The sequence below is a fragment of the Hyperoodon ampullatus genome (assembly GCF_949752795.1).
Source record: "Hyperoodon ampullatus genome assembly, chromosome: X".
NCBI lineage: Eukaryota > Metazoa > Chordata > Mammalia > Artiodactyla > Ziphiidae > Hyperoodon > Hyperoodon ampullatus.
This window is the reverse complement of record NC_136913.1, coordinates 76,042,277-76,062,418: the sequence shown is the minus strand read 5'-3', so window position 1 is coordinate 76,062,418 and position 20,142 is coordinate 76,042,277. Positions and strand designations below refer to the sequence as shown.

The following is a 20,142-nucleotide window of genomic DNA, read 5'->3' as shown; positions in this document are numbered from 1 at the left end:
TGGAGCAATTCTCTCTGAAAAGAAAATCCAGAAACTAGCTGGGTGATTCCTACACATTGGTTGAATGAGAAAATACCCAGTTTGAAACAGATAGGAAACACTGAAACTCACTCTCATCAGAAAACCCACTCTTGGCATGGCACCATAGAATCAGGAGGGAAATCCCAATACCCAGCTTCTCTCTGAGGAGTATACAGTTTAGACCATGCATCCAGTTCCCCAACATTTAAGACTCCTATCCAAGGAACAGGCCTCCAAAAACCCTACCTCTCTAAAAGCCAACAGTGACCCCCACGAGACCCACAAGACTATAACAAACAAAAAAGCAGTTCTTCACAGGCAAGACACAGCTGTCGCCCAGGAATCAATGCAGAACGAACAGACAGAAATATGGATCTCCAAGGCTTTTCCTGGAAGTGGTCTAACTGCATAATTCACTAGCTGCTGCCTGAGGTTCAAGCTTCTAATTTAGCATATATGTAGGGGTTGGCTGTAAATCTCCCCAGAGACTGAGAAAGCCAATGGACACTTTCCCAATCTCCTCCTTCTGGTCTTCTATAACAATAAAACCACATCACCAGCATCTTCCTTGAAGGAGCTTATACACACATCTGTCTCCCCAGTTTTTGCAGATGTCACAAGATGTGTCCCCAGATCAGCTGGTTCTGGTAGCCAATGGGGCTTCTATTTATAAGTCCCATAGGACTGTACAAAACAAAGAAGCAGTTCTTTTTTTTATTATTACTTTTTATTGAAAACTTCACTGAATGCTAAATGTCCACCTTTACAATAAACAAATACAGTAATAGTAACTCACACTAAAATAAGATATATTTCTGATAGCTATTATTTTTCTGTTAGGGACAGTTGTAAAGTTTTTTGTTTGTTTGTTTTTGTTTTGTCACAAGAACAGGAATGTACCTATACAAAGGCTCAACATAGGCCAACTTTTAAGCAAAAGGTGATGATTCATAAAAGAGTATGAATATAACATGTAACTAGTTGATACAAATCTAATAGCATTTGTTAAAATCAGTCACATTTAATAACATACCTGAAGTGTTCTTGTATATATCATGCGAAGAAAAGAATACTTTATCATTGTCCTAAAAAGTGGGTTAGTTCACAGACAATCTGACAAGTTACCATAAAAAGTGTTTCCTGAGGCATAGAAAATGCATCATTATTCTTCTTGAACCTTTTCAGTTCAAGATTTTCCACTCAATAAAATAGCTGAGGATCTGAAACTGAGAAAATATATTTGAAGTACAAACAGCTTGTGAAACAATTTTTTTTCATCATCAGAGGGTATTAATAAACTCATGACAAACTTGCCTGCTCAGGATGCAGTTCAAATGGGAGAGACTTCTCTGTATAGGAGCTTATTTTGTCTTCAATCCTATGCTCATGTTTGCCTAAAACAGGCAAACAGTTTTCTCCCCATTTTTTAGTAATTTAATCTTCCTATTAGCAAAAGAGGTAACCAATCCCCATGGACCAACGGGGCTAGAGTCATAGGAAGGGGATTTCCTCTTAATATTTTTAATTTTTTTAATTTTTTTTATTTTGATATTTGGAACGCTTGATGCAACATTTTAGAGCCAGGTGTTCAGGAAGTGCTGTGACCAAGAGACTGATAAAGGGAAATAATCTATTTATTCTTTGTGATTTGATGAACAGATAAAAAAATTAACACATAATAACAGAAGTTGGTCATTAATAAATCACATCTTAGTCTTTTTCAGTGCCTCAGTAAACAGACAACATATTCAGTTTTCCCACCTCTTGGCCTCTAGCTCTTTTGTAGTTTTAACACTGCAACGTCCATGATGCAAATATCCAGAAACAGTTAAAAAGACTATCAAATTCCTTTTCTATTCATCTATTTTTCACTGTCTCTTGGTCCCAGGTGTATCTGAATGATTACCTTTTGTCATTTTCTGCTATTCCTCATTAGAGTATTCTCAATTGTTCCTATGTTTTGTGGGCTGGTTGGAAGAGGGAGCTTGGGAAGGGTGTGCCAGTGTGATGAGGTTATGGGTCACTGGGATTCCTCTAAGGATAGTCCCTTCCATGGCTGCAGGAAGTCCTCGTGGAGCCATGGCCAGGATGCTTGGTGGGTATCCGTATGTGGCACCATTGAGCTGTGCATGAATTGCTTGCTGATATATTATTTATTATTATTATTTTTTAGTATTAGTTGTTATTTTTTTTTGTTTTTATACTGCAGGTTCTTATAAGTCATCAATTTTATACACATCAGTGTATACATGTCAATTGCAATCACCCAATTCAGCACACCACCATACCCAGCCCACCTTGATTTTCCCCACGTGGTGTCCATACGTTTGTTCTCTACAACTGTGTCTCAACTTCTGCCCTAGAAACCAGTTCATCTGTACCATTTCTCTAGGTTCCACATACATGTGTTAATATACGATATTTGTTTTACACTTTCTGACTTACTTCACTCTGTATGATAGTCTCTAGATCCATCCACGTCTCAACAAATGACTCAATTTCATTCTTTTTTATAGCTGAGTAATATTCCTTTGTATATATGTACCACAGCTTCTTTATCCATTCATCTGTCAATGGGCATTTAGGTTGCTTCCATGACCTGGCTATTGTAAATAGTGTTGCAATGAACATTGGGGTGCATGTGTCTTTTTGAATTATGGTTTTCCCTGGGTATATGCCCAGTAGTGGGATTGCTGGATCATATGGTAATTCTATATTTAGTTTTTTAAGGAACCTCCATACTGTTCTCCATAGTGGTTGTATCAATTTACATTCCCACCAAGAGGGTCCCCTTTTCTCCACACCCTCTCCAGAATTTGTTGTTTGTAGATTTTCTGCTGATGCCCATTCTAACTGTTCTGAGGTGATACCTCATTGTAGTTTTGATTTGAATTTCTCTAATAATTAGTGATGTTGAGCAACTTTTCATGTGCTTCTTGACCATATGTATGTCTTCTTTGGAGAAATGTCTATTGAGGTCTTCTGCCCATTTTTGGATTGGGTTGTTTGTTTCTTCAATATTGAGTTGCATAAGCTGTTTATATATTTTGGAGATTAATCCTTTGTCCATTGATTCATTTGCAAATATTTTCTCCCATTCTGAGGGTTGTCTTTTCGTCTTGTTTATGGTTTCCTTTGCTGTGCAAAAGCTTTGAAGTTTCATTAGTTCCCATTTGTTTATTTTTGTTCTTATTTCCATTACTCTAGGAGGTGGATCTAAAAATATCTTGCTGTAATTTATGTCAAAGAGTGTTCTTCCTATGTTTTCCTCTAAGAGTTTTATAGTGTTCCATCTTACATTTAGGTCTAAAATCCATTTTGAGTTTATTTTTGTGTATGGTGTTAGGGAGTGTTCTAATTTCATTATTTTACATGTACCTGTCCAGTTTTCCTAGCACCACTTATTGAAGAGAGTGTCTTTTCTCCATTGTATATCTTTGCCTCCTTTGTCATAGATTAGTTGACCACAGGTGCATGGGTTTAACACTGGGCTTTCTGTCTTTTTCCATTGATCTATATTTCTGTTTTTGTGCCAGTACCATGTTGTCTTGATTACTGTAGCTTTGTAGTATAGTCTGAAGTCAGGGAGTCTGATTCATCCAGCTCCGTTTTTTTCCCTCAAGATTGCTTTGGCTATTCAGGGTCTTTGGTGTCTACATACAAATTTTAAGATGATTTGTTCTAGTTCCATGAAGAATGCCATTGGTAATTTGATAGGCATTGCATTGAATCTGTAGATTGCTTTGGGTAGTATAGTCATTTTCACAATATTTATTCTTCCAATCTAAGAAAATGGTATACCTCTCCATCTGTTGGTATCATCTTAAATTTCTTTCATCAGTGTCTTATAATTTTCAGCATACAGGTCTTCTGTTTCCTTAGGTAGGTTTATTCCTAGGTATATTATTCTTTTTGTTGCAATGGTAAATGGGAGTGTTTCCATAATTTCTCTTTCAGGTTTTTCACCTTTAGTGTATAGGTATACAAGAGATTTCTGTGCATTAATTTTGTACCCTGCAACAGTACCAAATTCATTGATTAGCTCTAGTAGTTTTCTAGTGGCCTTTCTAGGATTCTCTATGTATAGTATCAAGTCAACTGCAAACAGTGACACTTTTACATCTTTTCAATTTGTATTCCTTTTATTTCTTTTTCTTCTCTGATTGCCATGGCTAGGACTTCCAAAACAATGTTGAATAATAGTGGTGAGAGTGGACATCCTTGTCTCATTCGTGATCTTAGAGGAAATGTTTTCAGTTTTTTACCATTGAGAATGATGTTTGCTGTGGGTTTGTCATATATGGCCTTCATAATGTTGAAGTAGGTTCACTCTCTGTCTACTTTCTGGAGAGTTTATATCATAAATGGGTGTTGAAATTTGTCAAAAGCTTTTTCTGCATCTATTGAGATGATTATATGGTTTTTATTTCTCAATTTGTTAATATGGTGTATCACATTGATTGATATGCATATATTGAAGAATCCTTGCATCCCTGGGATAAATCACATTTGATCATGGTGTAGTGTCTTTTTACTGTGTTGTTGGATTCTGTTTGCTAATATTTTGTTCAGGATTTTTGCATCTGTATTCGTCAGTGATATTGGTCTGTAATTTTCTTTTTTTGTAATGTCTTTGTCTCATCTTGGTATCAGGGTGATGGTGGCCTCATAGAATGGGTTTGGGAGTGTTCCTTCCTCTGCAATTTTTTGGAAGAGTTTGAGAATGTTGGGTGTTAGCTCTTTTCTAAATATTTGATAGAATTCACCTGTGAAGCCATCTGGTCCTGGACTTTTGTTTGTTAGAAGATTTTTAATCAGTTACAATTTCATTACTTGTGATTATTCTGTTCATATTTTCTGTTTCTTCCTGGTTCAAACTTTGAAGGTTATACCTTTCTAAGAATTTGTCCATTTCTTCCAGGTTGTCCATTTTATTGGCATAGAGTTGCCTGTAGTAGTCTCTTAGGCTGCTTTGTATTTCTGCGGTGTCTGTTGTAACTTATCCTTTTTCATTTCTAACTTTATTGATTTGAGTCCTCTCCCTCTTTTTCTTGATGAGTCTGGTTAATGGTTTATCAATTTTGTTTATCTTCTCACAGAACCAGCTTTTTGTTTTATTGATCTTTGCTATTGTTTTCTTTGTTTCTATTTCATTTATTTCTGCTCTCAGCTTTATGATTTCTTTCCTTCGGCCAAGTCTGGGTTTTGTTTGTTCTTCTTTCTCTATTTCCTTTAGGCATAAGGTTAGATTGTTTATTTGAGATTTTTCTTTTTTCTTGAGGTAGGAGTGTATGGCTATAAACTTCCCTCTTAGAACTGCTTTTGCTGCATCCCATAGGTTTTGGATAATCGTGTTTTCATTGTCATTTGTCTTTAGGTATATTTTGATTTCCTCTTTGATTTCTTCAGTGATCTCTTGGTTATTTAGTTATGTATTGTTTAGCCTCCATGTGTTTGTGTTTTTTAATGTTTTTTTCCCTGTAATTCATTTCTATTCTCATAGTGTTGTGGTCAGAAAAGATGCTTGATATGATTTCAATTTTCTAAAATTTACTGAGGCTTGATTTGTGACTCAAATGTGATCTATCCTGGAGAATGTTCCATGCGCACTTGAGAAGAAAGTTTAATGTGCTGTTTTGGATGGAATGCCCTATAAATATGAATTAAATCTATGTGGTCTATTGTGTCATTTAAAGCTTCTCTTTCCTTATTTATTTTCATTTTGCATGGTCTGTCCATTGGTGTAAGTGAGGTGTTAAATTCCCTCACTCTTATTGTGTTACTGTCAATTTCCTCTTTTATAGCTGTTAGCAGTTGCCTTATGTATTGAGGTGCTCCAATGTTGGGTGCATATATATTTATAATTGTTGCATCTTCTTCATGGATTGATCCTTGATCATTATGTAGTGTCCTTCCTTGTCTCTTGTAACATTCTTTTTTTTAAGTCTATTTAATCTGGTTTGAGTATAGCTACTCCAGCTTACTTTTGATTTCCATTTGCATGGAATATCTTTTTCCATCCCCTCACTTTCAGTCTGTATGTGTCCCTAGGTCTGAAGTGGGTCTCTTGTAGACAGCATACAGATGGGTCTTGTTTTTGTATCCATTCAGCAAGCCTGTGTCTTTTGGTTGGAGCATTTAAGCCATTCACGTTTAAGGTAATTATCAATATGTATGTCCCTTTGACCATTTTCTTAATTGTTTGGGGTTTGTTTTGTAGATCCTTCTCTTGTGTTTCCTGAGTAGATAAGTTCCTTTATCATTTGTTGTAGAGCTGAGTTGGTGGTGCTGAATTCTCTTAGCTTTTGCTTGTCTGCAAAGCTTTTGATTTCTCCATCGAATCTGAATGAGATCCTTGCCAGATAGAGTAATCTTGGTTGTACATTCTTCCCTTTCATCACTTTAAGTATATAATGCCACTCCCTTCTGACTTGTAGAGTTTCTGCAGAGAAATCAGCTGTTAACCTTATGGGAGTTCCATTGTATGTTATTTTTCATTTTTCCCTTGCTGCTTTCAATAATTTTTCTTTGTCTTTAATTTTTGCCAATTTGATTACTATGTGTCTCAGCGTGTTTCTCCTTGGGTTTAATCTGTATGGGACTTGTTGCACTTCCTGGACTTTGGTGACTATTTCCTTTCCCATGTTAGGGACGTTTTTGACTATAATCTCTTCAAATATGTTCTCTGGTCCTTTCTCTCTCTCTTCTCCTTCTGGGACCCCTATAATGCGAGTGTTGTTGTGTTTAATGTTTTCCCAGTGTTCTCTTAGGCTGTCTTCATTTCTTTCCATTCTTCTTCCTTTATTCTGTTCCACAGCAGTTAATTCCACCATTCTATCTTCCAGGTCACTTATCCATTCTTCTGCCTCAGTTATTCTGCTATTGATTCCTTCTAGTGTAGTTTTCATTTCAGGTATTGTATTGTTCCTCTCTGTTTGTTTGTTCTTTAATTCTTCTAGGTTTTCGTTAAATGTTAATCATCTTCTCGAGCTTTGCCTCAGTTGTTTTTTCTGAGGTCCTGGATCATTTTCATTATCATTATTCTGAATTCTTTTTCTGGAAGGTTGCCTATCTCCACTTCATTTAGTTGTTTTTCTGTGCTTTTATCTTGTTCCTTCATCTGGTACATAGCCCTCTGTCTTTTCATCTTGTCTATCTTTCTGTGAATGTGGTTTTTGTTCCACAGGCTGAAGGATTGTAGTTCTTCTTGCTTCTACTTCCTGCTCCATTATTGACCAGGGAGCTGTTATGATAAAGAATTCCTTGTTCACACAGTTTCTTAAGTTTTCTGGGATGCAACTTGTGATTGCCAGGTAAATCTTGGTGGCAGTGTCTTCCCTCAGCTCTAGTGAGGCTTACTCCCTATACTGGGCCATGTGGGGAATACAAATGATATTAGGGTGTATTTTATAAGGAACCCTGAGCAAAGCTGAAAGGCTCTGATTCGTGAATGTCGTGGGCCACCCCTCTTATCTTGCCTTCCTTGAGGGCTTGGGCTAATGCTTTCTCATCCAGCAGTCCACATTGGACCACATTCACTCGGAATGCACCATGCTTCATCTGCTTTATAGTAAAGACATTGATGAGGTGATGGTTATGTTCATTATGATTACAATGCAAGGAGTTGCAGTCGCTCTGATACAGTAAGTCCTGCAGGGTGTAGAACCTCTGCACACCCAGGGAGAGCTCTATCCCGTCCTGCAAGTAGGGATCATAAAATATGAAGCTGAATCCATAGGTTTTGGCTCAAACAGCAAACCCTTGGTCCACACAACTAAAGTGGATGAGGCTCAGCATCTTCCTAAGGGTGTGGGCTGCTCCAGAGGCAACCTCCTGTATGTGCTAGATGTTCCGTACCCATGCGCCTTCCTACAGCGACTGGCACAGTCACATGTTCGACTAGTACAAACAGATAATGTGGCAGATGCTGGAATTGGCCATCTCTTTCATTGCCGCAGAAGGGATATTGCACACGGCAATCCTGAGCTCGCCCGCAGCCTTAATGTGGATGTTGTCTTAGGTGCTGCCTAACCCACATGATCACTCTCAGGGCCTTGAGTCTCTCCAGGTCCTCCCTGGTAAGAATGATGGTGTGGTGACATCAAGGGACCGACAGCCTTGTTTAAAATCTTCTTGTGTGGGCTTCCTTGGTGGCACATTGGTTGAGAAACTTCCTGTTAATGCAGGGGACACGGGTTCGAGCCCTGGTCTGGGAGGATCCCACATGCCATGGAACAACTGGGCCCGTGAGCCACAACTACTGAGCCTGCGTGTCTGGAGCCTGTGCTCCGCAACAAGAACAGCTGCGATAGTGAGAGGCCCATGCACCATGATGAAGAGTGGCCCCCGCTTTCCACAACTAGAGAATGCCCTCACACAGAAATGAAGACCCAACACAGCCAAAAAAATAAATAAATAACAAATGTGGGGTTTTAAAAAAAAAAGAAAGAAAATAATTTAAAATTAATACAATCATAAATAGCATGTAGGTCAAATAATAAAGCATAATTTAAAAAAGAAGAAAAAAACAGAAAAAAACACCTTCTTGTGGATCTCTTGAGTGGACTATGCATCACAGAAGGCTTCAGTGGCCGGGTCTTTTAGGATCGGCATCTCCTTGGTGCAGTCTCTGCAGATGAGCAACACCATCAGGGGGTGGGGGTAAAGAGGCCTTTCATGATTTGGGGGTGGATACCTTCACAAATTCTGTCCAATTGCTTTTGCTTGAATTTGTGCTTATCCACAAGGACCAATTTTTTTTTTTTTTTTTTTTTTTTTGCGGTACGCAGGCCTCTCACTGTTGTGGCCTCTCCCGTTGTAGAGCACAGACTCTGGACGCACAGGCTCAGTGGCCATGGCTCACGGGCCTAGCCTCTCCGTGGCATGTGGGATCTTCCTAGACTGGGGCATGAACCTGTGTCCCTTGCATCGGCAGGCAGACTCTCAACCACTGCACCATCAGGGAAGCCCTTTTTTTTTTTTGTGGTACGTGGGCCTCTCACTGTTGTGTCCCCTCCCATTGTGGAGCACAGGCTCCAGACGTGCAGGCTCAGTGGACAAGGCTCACGGGCATAGCCTCTCCATGTCATGTGGGATCTTCCTGGACTGGGGCATGAACCCCTGTCCCCTGCATCAGCAGGCGGACTCTCAACCACTGAGCCACCAGGGAAGCCCCACAAGGACCGATCTTTATAGAATTTTGCACATCTCTTATTCAAAAGGCAAAGTGGTCCTATAAGAACTTAGGGGCACTCTCAGGAGTCTGCAGGCATTACACCACTATGCACCCAATACAAATTTGTCCACAAACTCTATAATTCACACATTATGCTCTCTGTCTTTTTAAGAGAATTCAGCTTCATTGGTTCAAAACAATTTAAGGTGATGAAACACTTGTCCTGGGCTGCCTTCGTCCACTGCAAAGGGCCCCCACCCAGGAGCAGGCAGTGACCACAGTAGAAGCTCCAACTCCTCCCACCCCTCCAGTCAGTGGTGGCAGTGGCTGTGGCTGTTCTAGGGGCATGGGCCCTCAGTGTGGCATGGCTCCCGGCTCCTGGCTCCATCCTTCCATCCTCCGATTTTCACCTGTTCCTCTGGACCACTCCCAGGCCACCTTAAAATGACAAAAAAAAAAGCAGTTTTTAAATGGTGTGAATATGCAAGCACCCACTAAAGCTATCTCCCAAGGTCTCAGCACAGAGGACGCAGGCAAAAATTCCCATTTCTCAGTCTTTCTCTGAAAGTGTTCTAATTGCTTACTTTATAAGCTGCTGCCTGAAGGTCCAGCTGTGATTTAGTACACATCTAGGGGCTAGCTGCAACCTTCCCCAGAGAATGAAGAAGCCTGTGGACATTTCCCCTGCCTTCTCCCTCTGACTCACCACAATAATAAAACCCAGTCACCAGTACCTCATAGAAAGGAGCTGGTATACACACCTGGTACCGCAGCTGCTTCTGTGGCTGCTGGCTAAGGAACAGGCCTCCAAATCTCCTAGCTCTGATATCTAACAAGGCTTTGTTCATGAGTATAACAGGACTATAGTGAAAAAGAACCAGTTTTTAAACAGGCATAGGAGCATACCCCAGCAGCTACACACCTATGCTCACCACAGAGGGAGCAGATAAAAATGTCCATCTCCTAGGTTTTCCCTGGAAGGCTTAACTACATACTTTCACAGATGCTGCCTGAAGATCCAGCTTCTCATCAGCCTGCACTAAAGTGCTGATTGATCCACTGTTTTGGGACACTAACAGGTCTTGGCACACTCTCAATGACTGGGAGCCATTAAAGTAAATATTGGTGGCTTGGATAATGAAAAGGTCTCAGAGAACCAGGAACTCAGCCTGGGCTGGTGATGAAATTTATCTCCTGCACAAGACCACTCTGTCAGGGCTGTTAGAGGTGGCTGCTTTATCTAAAAAGTATAAACTAACATAAAGAGTCAAGGAAAATGAAGTTCTTAATGAAATGGAGAGAACTGATTTACCTGACAGAGAGTTAAAAATAATGATAATAAAGATACTCACCAATGTCAGGAAAACAATGCAAGAACAAAGTGAGAATTTCAACAAAAAGACAGAAAATATATTCTAAAATTACCAAATAGAAATCACTAAGCTGAAGAATAAAATAAGTGAGTTGAAAGTGCAATACAGGGGTTCCACAGCAGACTAGATCAAGTGGAAGAAAGGATCACTGAACTCATAGACAAGGCAGTGAAATTCATCCAATCAAAGGAAAGAAAGAAAAGAAAAAAAAGAATGAAAGAAAGAAAAAGAGTGAAGCTAGCTTAAGGGATTTATAGGACACCATCAAGGAGGAAAATGTATACATTATAGGAATCCCAGAAGGAAAAGAGAGAAGAAGAATACTTACTCAAAGAAATAATGGCTGAAAACTTCCCTAACCTGGGGAAAGAAACAGATATCTGAATCCAGGAAGCCCAGAGAATTCCAAAGATGAATACAAAAAACACATGACAAAACACATTATAATTAAATTTTCAAAAGTTAAATATAAGGAGAGAATCTTAAAAATCAACAACAGAAAAACAACTTGTTACATACAAGGGAACACTCATAACACAATCGGCAGATTTTTCAGCAGAAACTTTGCAGGGCAGAATGGATTGGGATGATATATTCAAACTGCTGAAAGAGAAAAATACTGCCAATCAAGAACACCTGGCAAAGTTGTCCTTCAAAATTGGAGTATAAAGATTGTTTTCAGACAAACAAATGCTAAGGGAGTTGATCACCACTAGCCTCGCCTTACAATAAATATTAAATAGAGTTATTCAAACTGAAACAAAAGGGAGCTAATTAGTAACAGAAAAACATATGAAAGTATATAACTGACTGGTAAAGGGAAATATACAGTTAAATTTAGAATAATATTATAATGATTGTTGGTAAATCATTTATAACTCTAGTGTAATTTTGTGTGTGTGTGTGTGTGTGGTACACAGGCATCTCACTGTTGTGGCCTCTCCCGTTGCAGAGCACAGGCTCCGGATGTGCAGGCTCAGTGGCCATGGCTCACGGGCCCAGCTGCTCTGTGGCATGTGGGATCTTCCCAGACCGGGGCATGAACCCGTCTCTTTTGCATCGGCAGGTGGACTCTCAACCACTGCGCCACCAGGGAAGCCCTAGTGTAAGTATTAAAAGATAAAAGTATTAATGATTACTATAACTACAATAATTTGTTAGTAGATACAAAATGTAAAAATACATCAATTGTGACATAAGAATATAAAATGTAGGAGGGCAATGTAAAATGTAGAGTTTTTGTATGTGCTTGAAGTACAGTTGTTATTAGGTTAAAATAACCTGTTATGAATATAAGATGTTTTATGTCAGCCTCATGGTATACATAAAGAAAAAAAAGTATAGAAGATATCCAAAAGATAAAGGTATCAAAGCACAATAATACAGAAAAATCATCAAATCACAAAGGAAGAGAGTGAGATAGGAACAAAGGATCCATCAAAACAACTGGAAAACCATGAACAAAATGAAAATAGTAATTGCATAATTTAAATTTTCTAGGAGAGTAATAGTTCAGTGTTCTCAATAAATTTAAAAAAGGGAGAAGTAAACATACGAGGTAAGCATGAGATGTGTTAATTAACTCCCCAACGATGGGGAGAATCTTTTCATAATGTACAATATATCAATTTATCACATTATATATTTTAAACATATTGCAACATTCTTTGTCAATTTTACCTCAATAAAGCTGAAATAAAAAACAGATTATAATTTTCCCAATATAAGAACTTCTCTTCAACCCCAAAATATTAAAGATTCTTTATGGCAATACTTGTACTTTTAACATACATATGTTTTAATGGATTTGAAAATATTTTCTTAACTCCGGGCCTCCTAGTTTTCCCAGGACCATAAATTAGAAAACACTATTAAAATATATTAAATTGAAAATTTTACACAAGCTAACGAATTTCCCCAGAAAAAATGCAAACATGTACATACATTTAAAAATTCTAGGGTAACAAGCTACTAATGTTTCATTAAAGTTGTATATGTATGTTAGAATTGACACCAATCTAGAAAGAGCAAGAAACCTACTTAATTATGTGAAATTGCCAAACAGTGAAAAATCAAAATGAGGATTTTAACAACAAATAACCCATTATATAAAAGAATTTGCAGAAAGAAATCAATACCTTAAAATTAAAAATAAGCCTAAGTAACTATGTTAGGTACCATTTAAAAACAGAAAGTTTTACCAGTCATGAATGAAGAGCTGTAATATAAAAAAATAATAGCAAAATAACAAAAATGGCTTGAGACTAAAGGTAAAATATTGGATATGTGAGTAGAGATAGGAGAAAATTAGTGTAAATTAATTCCTATATATCTCATAGAAGGAACCTATAATTACCATTTTGTTCTTGAAGTTGGTAAAATAAAATGTAAGTGAAAGCCTGTTTATTTAAGTGGTAAACCCTATTACTGATAGAAATGAAAACAGACTATATAATTTTAAAATTATGGGGAGAAGGGACAGAATTATACCAGAATATAGAAATAAGGGAAACTCAAATACGTATATGATAGGTTGAGAAAAGTAAGGCAATGAGCACTATAACAATCACTATAAAGTAAATAATATAATTATTAAAATTAAAATGTGCAGTATCACATTAAAAACAAAATTTAGGGGTTTTGATATTTAGAAAAAGCATGCATAAAACTATGTGCTTCTAAAAGTTTAAGATTTAAATGAAAAAACTGAAACAACGTTGAAAGAAGACTAATATCAAACAAAGATGTATTGACAGACAAAACTATTTTAAAATGAAAAGAGTGTAGGTTGCTTTGTAATGATAATGTGTACCATTCCTAGTGATATAAAATCAGGAATTTATAGGTAAAAGTTATGAAGCATCAAATATATAATTATAATAAAAGCCACTAGCATTTATTGAATGTTAATTCTAAGTTAAGCTGCTTGCTAAATATTTTAAATGTATTAACTAATTTGGTAGAAATTCAAGAAAAAAAATATAAACCAATAATAAATGTATGAACCTCTATCACTCACTCTCAGATCTTGCCTGATCCAGAATACTAATAATAATTATATCTATAGAGGTTTTGGTTACATATTAATATGTTTGTTGTAATAGATATATTTAGAACTCTATATCCTATAATCATATAATACAATAACCACTCTTCATCCCTTTATTGAAGATATATAATAGACTAGATGTTATGTCATTAATATCTCAAAAATTCCAAAGTAGAAAGAATTAGAAAAAAAATCACATATCAAAGGACATTTTAGCTACAAATAAATAGCAAAAGTGAAACAAATAAGTAAAAACAAAAAATATGGAAATACAGTATCAATTCTTTCCTCACCTGAAAAGGGCTTTGAACAAAAATTAAGTCAAAACAGCAATTGCAGAATATCTTTAAAAATAATAACTTCTAATTAACAATAGTTCCATAGCATAAAATATTTATATCTTCACAGTACTATAAACATTCTGTATTGATTTTCAACTACTAAAATAATTTATAAACAAAGTAAGAAACATTTGATTATGACTATAGAACAGAATTATTAAATTTAAAAAACAGATTACTAGAGCCCGGAGGAAGATGGTGGAAAAGTAAGACGCGGAGATCACCTTCCTCCCCACAGGTACATCAGAAATTCATCTACACGTGGAACAACTCCTACAGAACACCTACTGAACGCTGACAGAAGACCTCAGACCCCCCAAGAGGCAAGAAACTCCCCGCATACCTGGGTAGGGCAAAAGAAAAAAGAATATACAGAGACAAAAGGATAGGGACGGGACCTGCACCAGTGGGAGGGAGCCGTGAAGGAGGAAAGGTTTCCACACACTAGAAGCCCCTTCGCGGGCGGAGACTGCAGGTGGCTGAGGGGGAAAGCTTTGGAGTAGCGGAGGAGAGCATAGCAACAGGGGTGTGTAGGGCAAAGCAGAGAGATTCCGGCACAGAGGATCAGTGCCCTCAGGCACACACCAGCCCGAGAGGCTTGTCTGCTCGGCCGCCGGGGCGGGCGGGGCTGGGAGCTGAGGCTCGGGTATCGGGTTTCAGTCGGAGCGCAGGGAGAGGACTGGGGCTGGCGGCAGGAAGAGAGCCTGAAGGGGTTAGTGCACCACGGCTAGCCCGGAGGGAGTCCGGGGAAAGGGTCTGGAGCTACCGAAAAGGCAAGAGACATTTTTTCCCTTTTGTTTCCTGGTGCGCGAGGAGAGGGCATTAAGAGGGCTGCTTGGGGAAGCGACGGAGACGAGCGCAAGCCACGGCTAAAGGCGCGGACCCCGGAGACAGGCGTGGGATGCTGTGGCTTCTGCTGCCGCCGCCGCGGGCCCTGTGTCCGAGCACGGGTCATTGTCTGCCCCGCCTTCCGGGGGGCCTGTTCACCCCGCCACTGACGGGGTCCCGGGACCCAGGGACGGCTTTCCCGGGAAAGTGCACGGAGCGCCTCGGAATGGTGCAATGTCACGCCGGCCTCTGCCGCCGCAGGCCCGCCCCACACTGCGCGCCCCTACCTCGCCTCTGCCTGAGTGAGCCAGAGCCCCCGAATCAGCGGCTCCTTTAAACCCGTCCTGATTGAGCGAAGAACGGACGCCCTCCGGCGACCTACGCACAGAGGCGGGGCCAGGTCCAAGGCTGAGACCCGGGATCTGTGAGAGCAGAGAAGAGAAAGAAAAATCTCTCTGTGCAGCCTCGGAGGCAGCGGATTAAAGCTCCATGGTCCATTTGATGTGCCCTGCGTCTGTGGAGTGCATAAATGGACAGCGAATCATCCCAAATTGAGGAAGTGGACTTTGAGGACAAGATTTAAGACATTCACCCCTTTTCCTCTTTTTACAACGAATTATCCCAAATTAAGGAGGTGGACTTAGAGAGCAAGATTTCAGACTTCTCGCCCTTTTCCTCTTTTTACAATGAATTATCCCATATTGAGGAGGTGGACTTGGAGAGCAAGATTTTTGATTTTTCCCCCTGCTCTCTTTTTGTGTATGTGTATGGGTAATCTTCTGAGTAAGATTCTCTCTGTATAGCTTTGCTTCCACCATATGTCCCAGGGTTCTATCTGTCCGTTTTTTTTCAATAATTACTTTTTAATTTTAATAACACTACTATATTTCATACTTTATTCTATTTTACTTTACCTGCTCTTTCTGTTTTTCCTACCTTCCCTTCCTCCCTCCCTCCCTCCGCCCCTCCTTTCGTTCTTTCTTTCCGTCCTCCCTCCCTCCCTCCGTTCTTCCTTTCACTCTTTCTTTTTCATTCTTCCCTCCCTCCCTCCCTCCTGTCTGTCTTTCTTTCCTTCCTCGCTCCTTCCCACCCTTCTTCCTTTCACTCTTTCTTTTTCTTTCCTTCCTCGCTCCCTCCCTCCAGTCTTTCTTTCTTTCTTTCCTTACTCCCTCGCTCCCTTCTTCCATTCACTCTTGCTTTTTCTTTCATTCCTCCCTCCCTCCCTCATTTCTTTCTTTCTTTCTTTCCATCCTTCCTCCCTCCCTCCCTCCTTTCTCTCTTTCTTCCTTCCTTCCTTCCTTTCTTCCCTTCCTACTTTCTTTCTCTCTCTCCTGCATTCTTCTACTAATTCTTTCTTTCTACGTTTTCTCCCTTTTATTCTGAGCCGGGTAGATGAAAGGCTCTTGCTGCTGCAGCCAGGAGTCAGTGCTGTGCCTCTGAAGTGGGAGAGCCAACTTCAGGGCACGGGTCCACAAGAGACCTCCCAGCTCCAAATAATATCAAGCAGCGAAAATCTCCCAGAGATCTCCATCTCAACACCAGCACCCAGCTTCAGTCAACGACCAGCAAGCTACTGTGCAGGTCACCCTATGCCAAGCAACTAGCAAGGCAGGAACACAACACCACCCCTTAGCAGGGAGGCTGACTAAACACATAATAAGGTGACAGGCACCCCAAAACACACCACCAGATGTGGACCTGTCCACCAGAAAGACAAGATCGAGGCTCAACCACCAGAAAACAGGCATTAGTCCCCCCCACCAGGAAGCCTACACAACCTACTGAAACAACCTTAGCCACTGGGGACAGACACCAAAAACAACAGGAACTACGAATCTGCAGCCTGCAAAAAGGAGACCCCAAACACAGTAATATAAGCAAAATGAGAAGACATAAAAACACACAGCAGGTGAAGGAGCAAGGTAAAAGCCTACCAGACCTAACAAATGAAGAGGTAATAGGCAGTCTACCTGAAAAAGAATTCAGAATAATGATAGTAAAGATGATCCAAGATTCTATTTCCAAGATCCAAAATCTTGGAAATAGAATAGACAAAATGCAAGAAACAGTTAACAAGGACATAAAAGAACTAAAGATGAATCAAGCATCGATTAAAAACACAATAAATGAAATGAAAAATACTCTAGATGAGATGAATAGCAGAATAACTGAGGCAGAAGAACGGATAAGTGAGGTGGAAGATAAAATAGTGGAAATAACTGATGCAGAGCAAAATAAAGAAAAAAGAATGAAAAGAACAGAGGACAGTCTCAGAGACCTCTGGGACAACATTAAACACACCAACATTCGAGTTATAGGGGTTCCAGAAGAAGAAGAGAAAAAGAAAGGGACTGAGAAAATATTTGAAGAGATTATAGTTGAAAACTTCCCTAATATGGGAAAGGAAATAGTTAATCAAGTCCAGGAGGCACAGAGAGTCCCATACAGAATAAATCCAAGGAGAAATACGCCAAGACACATATTAATCAAACTGTCAAAAATTAAACACAAAGAAATCATATTAAAAGCAGCAAGGCAAAAACAACAAATAACACACAAGGGAATCCCCATCAGGTTAACAGCTGAGCTCTGAGCAGAAACTCTACAAGTCAGAACAGAGTGGAAGGACATAATTAAAGTGATGAAGGAGAAAAACCTGCAACCAAGATTACTCTACCCAGCAAGGATCTCATTCAGATTTGATGGAGAAATTAAAACCTTCACAGACAAGCAAAAGCTGAGAGAGTTCACCAACACCAAACCAGCTTTACAACAAATGCTAAAGGAACTTCTCTAGGCAAGAAACACAACAGAAGGAATATACCTACAATAACAAACCCAAAGCAATTAAGGAAATGGGAATAGGAACATACATATCAATAATTACCTTAAATGTAAATGGACTAAATGCTCCCACCAAAAGACACAGATTGGTTGAATGGATACAAAAACAAGACCCATATATATGCTGTCTACAAGAGACCCACTTCAGACCTAGAGACACATACAGATTGAAAGTAAGGGGATGGAAAAAGATATTCCATGCAAATGGAAATCAACAGAAAGCAGGAGTAGCAATTCTTATATCAGACAAAATAGACTTTAAAATAAAGACTGTTAGAAGAGACAAAGAAGGACACTACATAATGATAAAGGGATCGATCCAAGAAGAAGATATAACAATTGTAAATATTTATGCACCCAACATAGGAGCACCTCAATACATAAGGCAAATACTAACAGCCATAAAAGGGGAAGTCGACAGTAACACAATCATAGTAGGGGACTTTAACACCCCACTTTCACCAATGGACAGATCATCCAAAATGAAAATAAATAAGGAAACACAAGCTTTAAATGATACATTAAACAAGATGGACTTAATTGATATTTATAGGACATTCCATCCAAAAACAACAGAATACACATTTTTTCAAGTGCTCATGGAACATTCTCCAGGATAGATCATATCTTGGGTCACAAATCAAGCCTTGGTAAATTTACGAAAATTGAAATTGTATCAAGTATCTTTTCCGACCACAATGCTATGAGACCAGATATCAATTACAGGAAAAGATCTGTAAAAAATACCAACACATGGAGGCTAAACAATACACTACTCAATAACGAAGAGATCACTGAAGAAATCAAAGAGGAAATAAAAAAATACCTAGAAACAAATGACAATGGAGACACGATGACCCAAAATCTATGGGATGCAGCAAAAGGGGGAAGTTTATAGCGATACAATCCCACCTTAAGAAACCGGAAACATCTCGAAAAAACTACCTAACCTTGCACCTAAAGCAATTAGAGAAAGAAGAACAAAAACATCCCAAACTTAGCAGAAGGAAAGAAAGCATAAAGATCAGATCAGAAATAAAGGAAAAAGAAATGAAGGAAATGATAGCAAAGATCAATAAAACTAAAAGCTGGTTCTTTGAGAAGATAAACAAAATTGATAAACCATTATCCAGACTCATTAAGAAAAAAAGGGAGAAGACTCAAGTCAATAGAATTAGAAATGAAAAAGGAGAAGTAACAGCTGACACTGCAGAAATACAAAAGATCATGAGAGATTACTACAAGCAACTCTATGCCAATAAAATGGACAACCTGGAAGAAATGGACAAATTCTTAGAAAGGCACAACCTGCCAAGACTGAATCAGGAAGAAATAGAAAATATGAATAGACCAATCACAAGCACTGAAATTGAAACTGTGATAAAAAATCTTCCAACAAACAAAAGCCCATGACCAGATGGCTTCACAGGCGAATTCTATCAAGCATTTAGAGAAGAGTTAACACCCATCCTTCTCAAACTCTTCCAAAATATAGCAGAGGGAGGAACACTCCCAAGCTCATTCTATGAGGCCACCATCACCTTGATACCAAAACCAGACAAGGATGTCACAAAGAAAGAAAACTACAGGCCAATATCAATGATGAACATAGATGCAAAAATCCTCAACAAAATACTAGCAAACAGAATTCAACAGCACATTAAAAGGATCATACACCGTGATCAAGTGGGGTTTATTCCAGGAATGCAAGGATTCTTCAACATACGCAAATCAATCAATGTGATACACCATATTAACAAGTTGAAGGAGAAAAACCATATGATCATCTCAAGAGATGCAGAGAAAGCTTTCGACAAAATTCAACACCCATTTATGATAAAAACCCTGCAGAAAGTAGGCATAGAGGGAACTTTCCTCAACATAATAAAGGCCATATATGACAAACCCACAGCCAACATTGTCCTTAATGGTGAAAAACTGAAACCATTTCCACTAAGATCAGGAACAAGACAAAGCTGCCCACTCTCACCACACTTATTCAACCTAGTTTTGGAAGTTTTAGCCACAGAAATCAGAGAAGAAAAGGAAATAAAAGGAATCCAAATTGGAAAAGAAGAAGTAAAGCTGTCACTGTTTGCAGATGACATGATACTATACATAGAGAATCCTATAGATGCTACCAGAGAACTACTGGAGCTAATCAATGAATTTGGTAAAGTAGCAGGATACAAAATTAATGCACAGAAATCTCTGGCATTTCTGTACACTAATGATGAAAAATCTGAAAATGAAATCAAGAAAACACTTCCATTTACCATTGCAACAAAAAGAATAAAATATCTACGAATAAACCTACCTAAGGAGACAAAAGACCTGTATGCAGAAAATTGCAAGACACTGATGAAAGCAATTAAAGATGATACAAATAGATGGAGAGATATATCATGCTCCTGGATTGGAAGAATCAATATTGTGAAAATGACTCTACTACCCAAAGCAATCTACAGATTCAATGAAATCCCTATCAAACTACCACTGGCATTTTTCACA

General features: G+C 38.8%; 1 pseudogene across 1 annotated transcript in view; it reads right to left on the bottom strand.

Annotated features, from left to right (window-relative positions):
- Positions 1-1,964: 1,964 nt before the first annotated feature.
- Positions 1,965-20,142, bottom strand: part of LOC307069736 (C-terminal-binding protein 2-like) — a 194,649-nt pseudogene continuing 176,471 nt past the window's right edge. The window contains exons 2-5 of the transcript in view: positions 9,931-10,057; positions 8,563-8,777; positions 7,242-8,150; positions 1,965-2,162 (exon numbers count right to left, since the gene is read on the bottom strand). The product of the transcript in view is annotated as a C-terminal-binding protein 2-like (transcript). The remainder of the gene's footprint in view (positions 2,163-7,241; positions 8,151-8,562; positions 8,778-9,930; positions 10,058-20,142) is intronic.